This window comes from Dermacentor silvarum, chromosome 8, assembly GCF_013339745.2.
Source record: "Dermacentor silvarum isolate Dsil-2018 chromosome 8, BIME_Dsil_1.4, whole genome shotgun sequence".
Classification (NCBI taxonomy): domain Eukaryota; kingdom Metazoa; phylum Arthropoda; class Arachnida; order Ixodida; family Ixodidae; genus Dermacentor; species Dermacentor silvarum.
In genome coordinates, this window is record NC_051161.1 from 36,907,060 (window position 1) to 36,922,061 (window position 15,002).

General features: G+C 45.2%; 1 protein-coding gene across 5 annotated transcripts in view; it reads right to left on the minus strand.

Annotated features, from left to right (window-relative positions):
* LOC119461020 (cytochrome P450 302a1, mitochondrial-like) overlaps positions 1-15,002 on the minus strand; it is a 61,171-nt gene that overhangs the window by 23,355 nt on the left and 22,814 nt on the right. Inside the window, exon 1 of one of the 5 annotated variants that reach the window (XM_037722193.2) lies at positions 3,773-4,232. The exons of 3 other annotated variants lie outside the window; for them this stretch is intronic. The gene's annotated coding sequence lies outside the window, so the exon portion shown is untranslated. Of the gene's footprint in view, positions 1-2,073; positions 2,202-3,772; positions 4,233-15,002 lie in introns of those variants that run through there. One more of the 5 variants, XM_049655143.1, reaches the window with a different exon arrangement.

Consider the following 15,002-nt stretch of genomic DNA (forward strand, 5'->3'; position numbering starts at 1 on the left):
CTTTATTCTAGCTGCGAACTGTCCAAAGCGCGATTGTGCGTGGAAGTTAACGTCGCTCATCTTTGACAGTAAGCGACTCTTACTGCAACTGGATAGCGTTCGTATTCCCGGAATGAAGCTCTATCTCAGCCGCTTCGCGGTGACATGTGACGCCTTCCAGTGATTACTGCGAACTATTTGTGTTAGCGCAGAAGACAGATACGAAGTGGTCACTGCCCCAAATGGCAGTATCTGTAGGGAATGACATGATGTTCTCTCTCTATCTCTCTCTTCAGTTAGGATTGGTAGCTGTAGGAGTCATGTGGCTGTAGGATTCCTGCATCCTCTTCCAGATGTATGGGCGTGCCGGCGTGCATGCTCACGCGAGTGCTTCGCAACTACAGGTCATGAGGACGCGCAATGTTTCGTCAGTAATTTGGTACGTCCTAAGCATGACGTGTCACGTAAATCTGTAGCAACGTTATACTACCGGCCACTTGGGTCTTGAAAATTGAAAACACGAGCGATCCTTCAAAAACGTCGTTTGGCGGATTCACGAAGACATATTCACAGCAAGCGCAGAAACTTTCATCTTTCGAATGAGCGCGGGAGGGGTGTCTCGACAAAACTGCTTGCCTGTTTTTCTTTCTTTCATAATTACATAATTAATGATAGAGAGAGAGAGAGAGAGAGTAAAGGCAGGGAGGTTAACCAGAAGCGAGTTTCCGGTTTGCTACCTCACACTGGGGTGGGGGATATAGGGGTTAGAAAGAGTGCAAAGAGAGAGAGAGAGAGCGCAAAAAAAAGAAAAAAAAACACAGGCATGGGTAACAGAAAAGACGTTCGGATCGCATACGTGCACACAAGCCAGTCGATTTCAGGAAGCGCAGGAGCGCTTGCACAGACTTCTGATGCGATGTTGAGACGCGTCAATGTTGGAGAATTCTTTCTTTTGGTCATCCAACTGGTTCAGCGCGACGGAAAGCGATTGTCTCTGCACACTGTATTATGGACACTGACGAAGAACATAATACATACTATAATCTGTGGCAAATAATGCCGGTTTGGAGCTACGGCCGAGACAAATAAATTCACAACGTCTTTTGAGCAAATGATTGACGTGAATACTCCCCTTGTGTAGGAAATTTAGAAACTCGTAAATAATGCAGAGATAATTAAAGCTATTTAACAAAAGAACAGGAAGAAGTTCCGAAGAAGCACAAGGACAGGACGTTTAAGTCCTTTGTCTAAGCTTGCGCTGTTGATATCCTATGAAGCTTTACAAAGAATTCCAAATCTGAACTCTTTCTAGAGATATCGGTACCAAGTTCCTGCCCTCAAGAGGAACGTCCAATCGTCGTATACGAACCGGCACTACGGCCGAGTAAACTATCCTAGATTGTGACGGCAAGATTTCACAAGTGCCAACGTGAATAATTTAGCAACAAGGACGCTTTATTTCATAACCATAACCTTATTAAACGTAATTGGAAGTTAATTAGAACGCAAACAGCGCGCACAAACAGGACGAGACAGATCTGTGCTGCTTCCTTTCATTGTTTAACCGTTCGAGCACGCTGGTTTCGTTCTAATGGCTAGCCCAACAATAAACTCTCCCGGAAAGCAAAGTTAACAGCCCTATACTGTCTCCCATGCTCCCTATAGTTTCCCATCGTTTCAACGCAAGCCGTTCTCTGAGTCAAAGATACTCGGACCGTGGCCACACCCGTCAGTGACACAAAAAGCGATTCGTGCACTAGTACACTACTTGAAGTGCACCGGTTGAAAAGACCAATTATAGTGTCCCTGTGCAGCCTCCTACGTGCACTCAGTGCTCCCTCTCTCCCTCTTTCTATTCCCTCTTTCCCTAACGCCCAGTGTAGGGTAGCAAACCGGACGCTCGTCTGGTTGATCTCCCTACCTTTCCTCTCCTTGCTCTCTCTCTCTCTCTCGACGCAAGCCAGACCATGCATGCATGTGAACCTCACTGGCGGATTTAGATAGGGGGAGCCCCGGACAATTCCTCCCACCTCTCCCCACGATATGCTGGCAATTCTTCTGCGAAACACAATTGAGCGTATACAGTGCGCTTACCTTTCCTGGTCGTACAATTTGAAAAGGCTTTTCCCCTAGGCGGAGGATGTAAACGCAAGTATGGAACTCGTAGTTACGGATGGACCCTTGGAGACTTTGACGTTGAGAACGTTCGACAATTTCGCTCTGCAGACAAACCTTCAGTGACCGTCAAGCAGAAGACACGTTTATTTTTCTCACGACCTGCTCTCTATGGCAGAGGGCTGTCCTGCGACTCGCTCGGAAGGCGATATACGCCACGGAGAGCTGAATCGAGGTGCAGCTTGCCCGTCTGTAGCAGCGGGACCGCATGACGAAAACGAGCCTGTTATCACCGACACCGGAGAGAATGTTTTCTTCGCTCCCACGCGTACATGCCCAGCCGGCGACGCAGTGTGGTATGGGGTTCACGTACGTTACACGCACGACCCAGCCACTATACATATCCCCCTTCCATCTATGCAACGACTTTGTCACTCTTGCTGCACAGGGCCTAAGGCACCAAAGAGAAAGATAGGTTGAACTGCATATCAGTAAACTACCCTTCTAGAATACTAAAAAAAAAATAAGGCACTTTGATAGGGTGGCGAGGCTTGGTAAGACAAAAAATGCGTAAAAAAGGAAAAACCGGTGGCGACGCCACCTTGAAGTTCTCGCACTAGCTCGCCTTGACGTCACGGATTTTGACAGTGCCTTCACGAGCCTAGTTAATTTCTTTTTTTATTATTTATGTATTGTAAAGGTGGACTACGTGAAAACGATTTAGCAAGTCTCAAGAAGTTTTTACTGCGACCCGAACACCTAAGTACGAGAAAATGATTGCAGATTCATGACGTCACCGAGACGTGCCGGCGCTAGTTATCGTTACGAAATTAAAAGGAAAAAAAAAGAAGAAAAAACGTAGGCTTTGCCTTTATTCCTTTCTTCTAATAATCAAAATATTACCACGGATTTAACGAATATAGAGTTTTGAACGAGTGCTTTGTCAGTCTAAATTGTTTTATTTTCTGTTAAGTGTCCCATTTACGTTTGCCCAATTCAACGTAATAACGGTGCTTGTTGCAGATGTTCCTCTTTTTCCTTTTTCTTCGTCTTTTTTTTTCTTAGGGAGGGGTATTCGTGCCACAGAAAGAACACGAGACGAAAGGAAACATACGGTGAACACACATGCACTGTGTGCTAATGTTCATCATGTCCTCCCTTCTATCACGTGTTTCTTTACTCTTTCTTTCTCTCTCTCTCTCTCTCTGAGGCGTCAGTAACGTAGAAATGTACCCATGCCATTTAGCCCTTCTTCTCGCACTTTCTTTTTTTTTTTTTTTTTTGTCATGTCTAGAAGTAACATTGCTAATAAATGTGTTTAAGTGGGGAATTCGGTTAGATAATTGAGACGTCAAGACGTTGTTTGGCCATGAAAACAGATCTAATCATTTCTTCACTTTGCCGTTATGGTGAATGGAGTCAACAAGGGAGGGAAGATCGCCAAATATGTCATTCGTGATGGCTGTGACGTAACCACTGACGCAAACCATGTGAAATCGCATACTATGCGTTTTATTAATAGGAAGATTTCAAGCTCGAGTCAGCCGATTCAGACTGCGCGTTTCTACGAAAACACGATTACTATAAGCAGAGTCACTCGGTAACTTTTTTTTTTTTTTTTGTCAAGTTGACTCTGTCGTAAGCTAGGCAGCTTCGATAGTATCGTAAACAATCTCACGTTTCGTTTCCACTGTAGCTGCAAAGCTTGTTTGCCGGTTCTTCTCTCCCGACTACGCCTCACTCCGTGCAAGTCTCCACCAAGCAACTGAAGCACACTTCCGGGCTCCTATTTCTAGGTCAATATCCAGAGCGGGGCTTATCTCTTGTTTTCCTACACCGCGGAGATAAGCTGTGTCTGCAACGTTTTTCTCCGCATGTCAGCTTGCCCACGAGGCACACAAAGCTGATTAAGAGAAAAAAAAAACAGCAAAAAAATCGTTAAGCTCGTTGGTACGTAACAACGCCGATTACGGAAGAAGCGTTAGCCACAAAGGCGTGGTGCGAAATAATCCGCCGCCCTAAACTTCTGCTGTGAATCCTTAGATATGTTGATCATCATTTCATTCATACAACTTTCGGATTACGGTGAAACAGGTGACCTATTCATTGCCAATATTTCCAGTACCTTAAAAGTCAGTCAGTAAATCAATCAATCAATCAGTGAGTCATTCAATTCAATTTAGTGATTTAGAACTCGATCGAGTGGCTATCTGATCAGAGACGCTCAAATGCCACATGTCTTATATTTCAGCGGTTTTCAGATTTGCTTGTTGATTATTCACCCGAATATTTATTTCTGCACTCGGCGTTGGCTCAGTGGCTACGGCGCACCGCTGCTGAGCAATCGGTCGTGGGTTCGGTTACCTGCAGCGGCGGCCGCATTTCTTTGGACGGCGAAGGGATAACACAATCGTGCACTTATAAATAAGAAATCTATAACGAACACATCTAACAAGGAACACATCTATAACGAAGCAGACTTTTGCTTCTTTCTATGCAAAAAAGAAAAAAGAAAGAGAAGGAAAGAGGGACGGTTGCACGCAAAAAGCTATTGGTACCGTTGAGGAAAAGTTGGTCGTTCTGTCCTTGTTCAGAGTTGACTATTCTAACCAACCAACCTCATCCAATATCAACTCCAGCACTTCATGCCGTTATATTAAAAAAAAGAAACAAAGCTCTTTCTTTATTATTATTTTTATTATTTCGCAGCCAAGCCTTTAATACCGCGTTATTTAGCGCCAACCCTCCGTGTACCTCGCAAGTCTAATTTTTCAACTTCCATCTGGCAAAACTGTAAAACAACACCGGTGTCCATGCCACGAAGACAAGATGCGCGGGTCGTCTTGCAGTTCCACTAAAACGACCAAGGCCATTGGCTTCTTCTCCACCGGTTTCTGATGCTTTCCTGACCGCTAGCTCACGTTTCTTCTTCTCCTCTCGCCCTCTTCCTTTTTTTCGCCCGCAAGTGGCCTCTTGTCTAAAGTGTTTCGGCGCTCGCGCTGTTTCCTCAGCGGCGCGGCGTCCTTTGCGGCCATTCGCATTTAGCGGACGACGTGCCGCTCACTGAAGGCCGTTGAACCATGGCGACCATCCCCCAAACGACGACACCAGTGCCCTCTTCCGTTGCCCCGCGGACCATAATCTGCGGGCCACATCTGCTGTACTATAACGCTGGGGCGACATGAAATAAAGAACGACAACCGACGAGACACGCCAGCTAGGGAAGGGAATATCGCGCTGCCTTTGCCGGAGGCCGTTCACTCCGGGTCGAGCTGGGGTTAGTGCAACGCGACGCGAAACAGCTGGTCCCGGCCTAGCCCCAGCACTTCCTCACTTGAACGCCTTCGTGTTTACCCGCCTTTTATGTTCTGATACCACGATCTTCTTTTTTTTTTTTTTTTCGTGACGGCTACCGCTTCTTGTTACCGGCAGACTACGACACATAATACGAGCTCCTCTCTTGTCCCGCCGCCGGACCACGCGGGTAGAAAGACGACCGAGCGTTCTGCCCCGCTGGGAAGGCGGGGGAACCCTTTTCATCGGTGTAGTCGTTACCCCTTTCTGAGAAAGGGGAGAGGTGGTGGAGAGTAAGGGTAGGAGTTCGAGGAGTTACGAGCCGGGGTGATGTAGAAAAATGCACTTCCTACTTTTTCGTGCTTTTGCTTTGTGACGCCCCTGATGGAGCGGGGAAAGGGACAGACCCATCCCCACCCAGCCGACCTTCTCTTTTCTTCCAACCGTTCTCCTCCGTTTTATTTCTTTTTTCTTTTTTCAGCCTTGTTTCGTTTCTCTTTTACTTATGACTTCTTTCTTTCCTTCCCTCCCTCCTGTCTGGTGTGCACGTTCTCGTGGCTGCATTGTTGCCAATAACGAGCCACGGCGCAACGGACAAGAGAGAGGCTGCTCTGCCGGAAGGAGATTACGCGCATGACGCGATACCAATTGCTTCCTCACGCTCACGGGTGGGCTTACCCCCTGTGCCCCGCGAAATCCCGGCTCGGTTCGCTGCCACCGATCGCTTAAGAGGCTTTCCTCTGCTTTTCGCTCGTTACGTCACCGTTAGAAGTAACCTCAGTGCAATGCCTTGCTCAGGTAGACAGTTGTGATGCAGAAAAAGAAAATTCAATTCAAATTTCAATTCAGGTTTCTCTTTAGTGGCAATTGATGTCAGGAAAAAGGTTCTGACCCCAGGTCAGGCTAAGGTTCTGACCCCAGGTCAGGCTAAGGTTCTGACCCCAGGACAGGCTAAGGTTATAAACTCACAGGTCGTCATGCGACCCCTGGACGACTGCTTTGCGCTGGCGCAGCCGTCTCTTCTTCACTCGATGATCGTCCGCTAACCAGTGCACGAAACTCTACCCGCCATGGTTGCTTAGTGGCTATGGTGTTCGGCTGCAAAGCTCGAGGTCGCGGGGTCAAATCCCGGCCACGGCGGCCGCATTTCGATGGGGGTGAAATGAAAAAACACCCGTGTACTTGGATTTAGGTGCGCGTTAAAGAAACCCAGGTGGCCCAAATTTTCCGGAGTCCCCCACTACGGCGTGCCTCATGATCATATTGTGGTTCTGGCACGTAAAACCCCCATAATTTTAAACTCATCCTGCGATTTATGTTTTCCTGTGAACCTTCTTCCTTTCATTCTTTTTTCTTTCCTTTCTATTTTTTCTTTCCTTTCTATTTTTTTTTTCTTTCTTACTTCTTCCTTCCTTCCTTCTTCTTTCTTTCTTTCTTCTTTCTTTCTTCTTCCTTCTTTCCTTCCTTCTATCTTTTTTTTCTTTCTTTCTTTCGTTGCCATCCTCCGCATATCTTTAATTTATTTATTCATTTTGAATCTTACTTTCCCAGTCCTTTCGTTTACTTTTCATTGACCAGATATGTTCTGTGTACTGTATAGGGCGATGGTATGTTTACGTGTTTACGTGATTAGGGTGCAACCCCGCTCGATTGTGCCTCCACTCAAACAGCACAACACATTTACGCAATGTATACATGTCTACATTATTTAGAATAAATAGCCTGTAAGCACAATTTGGTTTCTATAACTCAACGAACATTCAAATTACAAATGATTTTACATAGAGTTTCCGCGAGCATCGTGGACTCACCGCACCGCCGGCGCATCCGTTCCCGCGCCACTGACCCTCCTCCTTGTAGGGCCTTATATTAATTATATCTAGCCAAGTCTCTACAGCCAGTTGGCAACAATGAAAAGGTGAATGTAGTTCCATAATATCTAGCCGAGCCTGTACATGCATTTCGCAACCAGGTAAGGAGAACAACGGCGGATTAAAGTACCAGTGTCTATCCTAATCTTGTCGATGTAATCCAGTCAATCCATATCTTTCGAGACACCACAGTCATCTCCCACCAATCCGTCGCGCCCACTGTTTCTTCGAAGCTGACTCCATCTCCTCAGATGACCCTGACGTCATTACTACTCAATCAATTCGTATTGATTCTCCCTTGCTGAGGAACAACCTCCTCATCCACTACTCAAAGCTTGACGACGCCTTTCTTTTTTATTTATTTATTTATTTATTCTATTTATTTATTATTTATTTATTCATTTATTTATCTATTTATTTATCTATTTATTTATTCATTATTTATTTATCTATTTATTTATCTATTTATCTATCTATTTATCTATCTATTTATCTATCTATTTATCTATCTATTTATCTATCTATTTATCTATCTATTTATCTATTTATTTATTTATCTATTTATTTATTATTTATTTATTTATTTATTTATTTATTTATTTATTTATTTATTTATTTTCATTGCAAACAACTACAAACGATAGAGGAGGCCAAGGCAAACGCTGCAGATATAGCTTGAAGTGCTATTAGCTCCAACGTTACATGGTGGCAGTGCGTCGCGCAAACATCACAGATTGGCCAATGGCAAGACACACCGTTCTCATCAACACTTGAAATGTTTTGTCCCGTAAGAATTTCGAACCCGTTAGGTCATCTGTAGTACATTGGTAATAAATAAAAACAAGCATATGAAATAAGGCGAAAAGTTGGGCGAGTTGGTACAACTGAATAATTGTTCGTCTTTTTATGTCGTCCGCTTGCGCTGTTACACATATAAAAGCAGCAGCAGTTTCGGCCCTTGTTTTTCAGGCATCGTTTCTGGTGCAGCGTTCGCGTTGTGCGTGCTTGCGCTCGCGTTTTGCATTCTCCTCCGAGGATGGTGCACTTCGCGACATTCCTGGGCCAGCGATGTGTGAAAAAGTGCAAGGTGATACATGGCTTTAGACGCAAAGCGTTCTACCTAATGGTACTAAGTAGAGCTTCCCAGTTAAATGATGTGGAGCAGCTGCAGCTATCCAGTAATGGAATTTAGGCTCATAGGTACGTATTGATGCTCACAGAAACGTGGTACAGTGACGGCTCCAGGCCCGTAATCACAAAGCGGTCTCATAAATCAAAATATTTAGTAGGAGCATGCGCCAGCCAAAGATAATACATATTATACAATTAAGAAGGCGTTCGGATAATTACTAAACTATTTTTTTAAGAAACGGAAGTATTTCTGAATTCGGTTGTTGCGTAAGACTTCCAGTGGCAACCACACTATTTTCTTTTCATTCTTTACGCCGTTCTCTTTCATGAGTCAACGAGACCAACTAGACGCTCACTATCGTCGGAGATCTTCATTGATCTCATATTAAAATCATTGCACGCTCGATACAGTTCCAGTCACTGCTCCAAATCAACAGTACTTGCAGCACAATCACCCCATCGGCCATGTTGCCATAGTGACGTCATTATTAGTTGATGCTTTCATCACAAGCTCGCGTACCGAGAGCACATTATTAGGTTTCATAGGTGGCGAGATTAGCAATCACATGTCCATATTTTTGTCGGTACAGAATGGTTCTCACAGCCCAGGCAAGGAAGCGGCACTTCGTTGCTGAGAAGAGATAAGCGCGCTCCGAGCCATGACGTTACGTCGGAATGTCAAGTGTCCCTGCATTAAATAGGAGCTTTGGCTTTCCTCGGTGCCGTCAAAACCAAAGCGCACAGACCTTTTGTTATCTCGAACGTGACCAGCGAAAGCTGATGCACCGAAAACTATCATTCGAGCCATGTGTAAGGAAAAGGTCGTCGTGAAGATAACCGGAGCAGGATTTTCGAAGCAATATGCTGAAACAATTCGTTGAAATAGGCGGCGTCGTTCACAATTGTAGTTACACCAAGAAAATAAAAACGGTCCGTCATGCGCTTATGTGACAAATGCAATGTCCTTACTCAAGCAAATAGAAATTTGTCGAATTCACAATTAAGTTAAACAAATAGAGGTAAATCAAGTAACTGACATTACATATTTTAAACACAGTCTGTTTAGGTATGACCAATACACGTAGGGAAGAAATTTCCCTGAATTGGAAGAAGCACGCTAAAGAAAATAAAATTCACGTATGGTAAAGAGATCAGTGCAATAGCACTTGCGGAGCTTTTTAATCAATATTTGTAGGCTTGAGACGCACGAACCTTTAACATCACAATAGTCCAAACATCACTACTACATCAACATCACCAATGCACCTACATTCCATATGCATTTCTGAAGTTGTCACAGTTCTATCACTGAAAAATAGCCGTATCCAAGCTGTAAATTATCTTTAAATAAATTAAAGTAGGCACGTTAACAGTATGTTAAAGTAAGCTAACAAAGTTCGTTACAGTCGTTGTGAAACACATCATTAACACATTGCTTTCGTGTGGTGTAGTTCCAAAGAACGTGGTGACAACACGAGTAAAATATAAATTAGTCTGAAATAATTACCTCACAAATTATTTATCGTTGCCTCGAAAAAGATTTATCCTCGCTTACAGCCTTTCCCAAAAACGTAATCTCATAACCATGTGCTTATAAAGCTTTGCGAAAAGGCAAACCTAGTGATGGTACTTACAACCGAAGGGCATGCCGCTGTCCTCGACGACTTTAAGAAAGAAAAACGCTCAGCAGGGATATCTAGTTAGATTTTAGTGAAGTAACAAAACAAGTTGATTATTCTAATTATTGCACTTAATTTCAAAAATTATGGGCATTGAAAAAATGCGCTTTAGTTTGCTCATATTTATTTTGAAAAATGAGGCAGTTTGGTTAAAATTAAGGAACCCCGCCTGCCCACCTAGTCTAGCTTCTCCTACGAAGCATTTTCATGCGTATACTGTAGCTTACTTGCATCGCGTAAGTGAACTAGCACGAATTGCGTGTAAGTTCTTCGTCTAAGAAAGCGATGTGGTAGTTTGACAAGGTCAGCTACCAGTTTGCAAAACCACCAGCCGACCACGTGATTCGTGTCGTACGCGTATCAACAGAACAAGCACGATGGATGCAATCAAGAGTTTTAACAACGTCAGATTATTATCTATATCATCGCGTACTCCACACATAGACTGGGATGGCTTATCTCCGGTCAGACATCTGATGATCGGGCGGGACTCACCTTACGGGCAATACACGGAGATGTAACCTGTGGGCTCGGTATGATGTGAAATGCTTTCTCGGAAGCCCTAACGGTCGCCAGGTGCGTGAGCGAAATAGTGCGAAGCTTTAGCTGGCGACCGGCGGGTGTTTCACAAGGGCAAACAAAAGCATGAAGTGGGCGCACGGGCACACCCGGAAGAAAACAATATCACACCGGACAAAAAAAAAAAAAAAAAAAAACTCGCGAGAGGGAGGGAGGTCAGATAAGCAGCGGCTCGGTTTCCTGTGACGACATCGTGGCGTAAGACAGAGCGAGAGAGATCTCTCGCACGGTTCGTCAAGTGTTTCCCAGAAGTCGACCTAGGAACTCCGCTGCAATGCTGCACGTCCTCCACCACTTAGTCGCGTGCAGGCATCTAAGAGCCGTCGACACGAGCGGCTGTGCCGGAAGGGTGGGCATCCAGCCAAAAACCGTCGCATCAGTTGCGAGCAGTATACTGTGACAACCGGAATCAGCGGATCGCCGAAGTCAAATGCGAGAGCGCGCTTTCACGCCGCGAGACACGTTCCCAGTAATTCCGTGCAATGCCGGGGGACGAAAGAACAGCAGGGAGTGAAATCCAATTGCGGGACACGCCATCCTGCGCTCTCTGTAGTTGTTTGCGGTGACCTTTGAGTAGACACGCCGTGGTGACTCGTTGGCTATAGGTGGCGTTCTTCTGACATGAAAGAGGTCGCGGGTTCAATTACCAACCTGTGGCGGCCGAATTTCGATGGGGGCCAAAATTTAATAACGCTCGAGCACCGAACATTTAGCTGCATGTTAAATAGCGCTAGGTGGTCAAAATTCTTCCGAAGCCCTCCACTGCGGCATCTCTCAAAGCCCAAGAGTTGCTTTGGGACGTTAAACCCCATGTACGCACAAACGATTTCGACGCAACAGAAAGCGCATTGTCCACGCCAGCCTATTGATCGTGCGTAGTGGTTGAATTTTTTAAGTGTGATATATTCAGCAAGACAGCAGCAGCAACCAGCAGTCACGGTCAGGAAAGTCCGGAGGGCTTCGCAAAGAAAGCTTCACTTTAGAACATCGTTCTTTGCTGTGCTCTCTATGTTTCTATCTAGATCCACGCGGGCGTCACGTGGTGGCAGGAAGCTGATGGAATGTCGTAAATTGTTGCGAGCTGTGAATTGGTCGGATAATCTGGCGCTGAAGTCTTCTACGAAATCAATATCTGGTCGTTGTTGGAAGAGGTCCAGACCCTTGAATGGAGACCGCTGTACTGCTGGTGTCCTGAGCCCTCGCACCGTCCCATAAGTGCGATTAGGGTTTACGCAGGTCGAACGATTCACAGAAAGCTGTCCAGCGTTGTGACTACAGCTTATCTAACCGGCACTGGGTTTTATTTCGCACCCGCCACGGTGGCTCAGTTAGCTCAGGCGTTGCGCTGCTTAGCACGAGATCGCGGGATCGAATCCAGGCCGCGGCGGCCGCATTTCGATGGAAGCGAAATGCAAAAACACCCGTGTGCTTACGCTGTAGTGCACGTTAAAGAACCCCAGGTGATCAAAATTATTCCGCAGACCCCCACTACGGCGTGCCTCATTATCAGAACTGGTTTTGGCACGTAAAATCGCAGAAAGAAGGTTTTCGTTTGTATGCGCCTAGCAGTCCATAGATCATCCATTGGCTTCGTGCGTCTGTATCTACGTTCGGCACGCTGCCAGATTGCTCGAACTAGCTCTAATTCTATATAGAATTCCGTGAATTTCGAAGAGCATGTGAGAGTACGCGTATTGTCTTGGACTGTGCTCTTGATTGTGTCTTCTAAGGAATGAAATAATTTATTTTGACATAGGTCTTACATGACAGACTGGAATTTGAGCCAGTCCATTCTTTGGATTGTATCACATGACTTGGAAGAGTACAGTCTTCTGATCTTGACCTACATGAGAATAAGGTCACTCCCGTGCGTTTCAATGTCCGTAAGCCATTCAGTACGTACGCCTGACGAGACTTCGTGACCCAAAGGACAAGTCAAGACACCTACTGTATGTGGAGCCGCGTAAAAACGTAGGACTGCCATCATTTAAACCCCAGAGTTCGCTGTCGGAGGCGAATGATACCAAGTCTCTGCCTTTCGCGTTGATTTTCGTACTTCCCCGGAGTGTATGATAAGCGTTGAAGTTCCCTATGATGATCCGCGGCTCAGGAGATGATGACAGGATGTATCGTAATCCTTTGTGATCAAATCGACTTGATGGAGAAAGGGAAGCACCCACAATTGTGACGGTAAGTCTCGGTTAAGAATATAAATTGGTTATCGTCATAAGGCGGCACAGGCTGAAGAATGTAAGTGAGACCATGGCGAATAAACACCTTAACCTTGCTGTTTTCACCAATAGTTGACGGCAAAAAGGATTCATAGGCTGATTGGCGTACACGAACAGGGTGTTTCAGCGAACGCTTTGAAAAATGTTTAAAGGTTGCCTGTGGCAGATAGCACAATTCTAGATCATGAGCTGGTCTACACGAAGAGGCGGACATTACTTACACAAGAAATTGAAATGCATAATCGACCAATTAACAAAATGCACTAATTAAGCTCTTAACTAATTTCGTTATGGCCCATATTGCAATTTAGAAATTCGAGCCGTGGAGTTCGCAAGGCGGATCCATTTGGAAACAATTCTCAGGATGACACCAGTTTCGAGATACTAATTCGCGAACTTTGCGGGGAAATGCATTGGCGTTCCAGTTATTTTCTGCTTCAATACATAAAACGACGTTTTTTTAAGAGAGTAGCTGGAACACCAATACATTTCTCCGCAAAGTTCGGGAATTAATATCTCAAAACTGGTGTCAATCTGAGAATTTGTTTCAAGTGGATCCGCCTTGTGAACTCCACAGCTAGAATTTGTAAATTTCAATATGGGCCATAATGTAATTAGTTTAGAGCTTAATTAGTGCATTTTTGTTAGTCAATTATGCACTTCAATTTCTTGTGCAAGTAATGCCCGCCTCTTCGAGTAGACCAGCTCATGAACTAGAATTGTGTATCTGCCACAGGCAACCTTTAGAAATTTTTGAAAGTGTTCGCTGAAACACCCCGTATATAGATTTTTTTTTTTCAACTACGACGTTCGTACTACATTCATTTAGTCTTACATGATGCCTCTGTCGCTTCTGCTCGCTCTGGCAAACTATTCATTGTCTGCACTTTTAAGCAAAATAAAAAATAAATATAGCACCATCCGCTATCTAGTTGAAATACTGGTTTATGCGCTGTATAACTATTTCAATAGGTCACAGGGCACAATGTTCTTTTCGAAACAACGCGTGTTTGACTATGGATTTTTATGCCACAGCCTGTAGTACGCCCTTACATGTAAGTCGTTTTAAAGACATTCTGGTATCAAGAGCAGTTTTGCAATTTTTTAAATGTGATAGCGCATTCCGTGTCTTCAACCACTGATCGATACCGCCATTTCACTTGAAACTACTAAACAGGAAATGTTACCTCAATCTCGCTGAAATGGCGCAAATGATGTTAACAAGAAAACGGAAATTTCGCTACCACAATTTTCTGCGACATCTTGCTGCAGAAGAATTCGCGGCTCGCTTGAGTTTGCACAGCTTTCCCTGTTTTCACAGGCCGTACAGAGAAGAAGAATAACGTCTGCGTATTCAATGCTACTATTCAAGTCCTCGAGACAGCTGCTAGTTGCTTTCGCTTGACCGTGATCAGGTTATCTTGAAGCCAAATACCTCGCAATATATTCACGGTACGTAGTACCTGTGAATGTTGGGTCATACGCTGCACTATGCCAACTGTTGCATATTCATTGGCTTCTAATTAACAGAAGCCACTAACTCCTCGTTCGATCCAGGTCAGGCTTCGATTAGTGGACTTTCCGAGTAACACCCGCCTCGAACTCTGGCGAGTGCAATGCCCTTTCCACTACAACACCGGCACACGACGCGGCCAAGTCAACGTCTCCCAGTCGTCCGCCCATTTTACCTCGTGCTTGAATTTATGGGGGGCGTGGGCAGGCAGGGCTCGCAACGGAGCGGGTTTTTCGGATAGATTCGGGGCCCCGATTCGGGCACCTCGATTTGTCTGTTTTTTACATCAGTTCCATGCCTTCTGACAGCGGTAGCCGAGCAGGTCTGAAGTCCCGCACACGAGGTCGCGTCCGAAGGTCGACTAGGGAAAGAGTAATGAACCGTCGACAGGCCACTCAAGTGATAAATGAATCGCGGCTGTGGTGCGTACTCCTTGGCTTTCGGGCGCGAGCACTGGCCGAGTAGATATAAGGTGTAGCGTTGGTGCTCAGTAAAAAGCACGTTGGCAGCACTGACCGCCATTCTCCGCGCACTGGGTAGCTTCCAGTTAATGCGCCAGTACCAGGTCTTGTCGAATCTTCCGTTTTGGGTGATCCAATACGCGCCGAAT